This window comes from Aplysia californica, unplaced genomic scaffold (assembly GCF_000002075.1).
Source record: "Aplysia californica isolate F4 #8 unplaced genomic scaffold, AplCal3.0 scaffold00273, whole genome shotgun sequence".
Lineage (NCBI taxonomy): Eukaryota > Metazoa > Mollusca > Gastropoda > Aplysiida > Aplysiidae > Aplysia > Aplysia californica.
The window spans coordinates 103,526-105,772 of NW_004797543.1; positions in this window are offsets into that span (position 1 = coordinate 103,526).

Sequence of the window (2,247 nt, forward strand, 5' to 3'; positions counted from 1 at the left end):
GACTTTGTGCTGTTGAAGCTAGAGAGGTGAGCAGAGTAAGTCTGATTCCCTGTAAGGACTTCTCTGTTGACATCCATCCCTTGGCGCTCATATGACCTTATTGCAGTTGCGAGCGCTGTAAAATCTATACTAAAACTAAAAAACTAAAAAAATCTTAAACTTTAAAAAGCTGGCAAGAACGTGAATGCTGAGCCCCTGGTGACAACAGCACACCCTGTATGTAGCGTGTACCCCGAGCCCACTGCCAGTAACCTTCCTGGGAGTTTCGAACTGTAACCTCTCGGCACCAACAGTACACCCTGTATGTAGCGTGTACCCCGAACCCCTGGTGCAAGTAGCACACCCTCTACTGTGTAGACAGCAACCTCACTGCCAATAACCTCTCTGGGACTCTCAAACTGTCTTCTTCTTCCTCGTTCTCGATGACAGTAGCTAGACAGTCAGTCCGATGTCGCGCACAAACTGTGCAGTTCGCTTCCATAGAGCTTTCTCTCAAGGGGAGTCTCATTCTGCCATGTCTGTGTACGAAGGGTGGCGTAGCGCGGGCAGTGCTGAAGGATATGGTTGGCATCCTCTTGGTCGTGTCCACATTCAGATCGCTGACTCTCCCACTTTTAATTTGGTGTGCATATGTCTCGAACTGTAACCTCTTGGTATGAATAGCACGCCATCTAGCATGTAGACAGCAAGTTCACTGCCTATAATCTTTGTGGGAATCTCCAACGTTTATCTCTTGGTGCCAACAGCCCGCCATTGTAGACAGCAACATCACTGCCAATAACCTTCAGTAAAGTCTTGAACTTGAACTTATACCTCTTGGCACCAACAACACGCTCCGTACCGTGTAGACACCAAACCCACTGCCAGTAACCTTTCTGGGAGTTTCAAACTTTCATCTCTTGGCACCAACAATACACCCTTTACCTGTAGCAAAATTCACTGCCCGTAGCCTCTCTGGGAGTCTTGAACTTTTACCTCTTGGCGCCAACAACACGCCCTCCATAGTGAAGACACCAAACCCAATGCCAGTGTCTTTCCTGGGAGTCTCGAAGTGTAACCTCTTGGCACTAACAGCACACCCCGAAGTGTGTACCCCGAGCCCCTAGCACCAACAACACACCCTGTATACATCGTGTACCCCGAGCCTATGGTGCAAGTAGCACGCCCTGTAGCGTGTAGACGCCAAACCCACAACCAGTAACCTTCCTGGGAGTCTCGAACTGTAACCTCTTGGTGCCAACAGCACGCCATCTACCGTGTAGACACCAAATCCCAATGCCAGTGTCCTTCCCGGGAGTCTCGAACTGTAACCTCTTGGTGCCAACAGCACGCCCTGTAGCGTAAACTTCGACAACGCAGCCCCTGGGTGTCCCCCTGAGGTGGGAGGCAGGAAGCCATCCCCACCACCACACGGCGTCTCGACTTACCTCCGCGGCGACTCCGTGATGGGGCTGACTGATCGCTCCCTGGCTCAGCTTTCCGCCGCAGTCAGCCATTTAAACGCTGACTGATTAGAGGATGATTATCACCCCCTGCGGCCGCGAGCCGGGCGGTTAGCGGGAGGCCGGGTTACGCCGCTGACGCTTGGCCGACACGCTGGGGACACTGGCACCAGGCACGGAAGACAGGCGTATCTCAGATTTTGGCGTTTATAGTCTTCGTAAGAGTGTCATGCCACTTGCAACATAATTAAGTCAAATTATACTATAAATGCTTAAGATCAGAGGTGTTGCAATAATTGACAGTAACATATATACAAAGAAAAAAAGGAGAAGCGATAAGGACGATGGATGTTTAGTAGGAAAGAAGGAGCAGACCACACCAGAGCACACACCACCTTCCCCAGATTTGGTGTGTATGATGGTTACTTGTGTGCGTTTCATAACGTAAGCCAAATGCTGTGCTCCGACAAAACATTTTTTTACAACAGCATATAGAATTTGATTTTCGACCACATATTTCTTGATCACATGCAATTAATATCACATATTTAGAAACTGCAATTTAAAAAAAGGGCTTGGTACATAATTATGAATAGCAGGTCAGCATAGGATAATGTTTTCAAAAAATGTATACATTCCTGGCTGACCGCTGCTGTTACGTCGTTTTCCCTCCCTCCCCGGCGGCTGGCCGTTGTGACGAGGGCTGTCAGGGGCCGTCACCGCTCCGGGTTGTGTTACTGACAGCGGCACAGACAGACTTACCTCCCCTCCCCTGTGTCGGTCTGCAGGGGGGCAGGGATCGGGG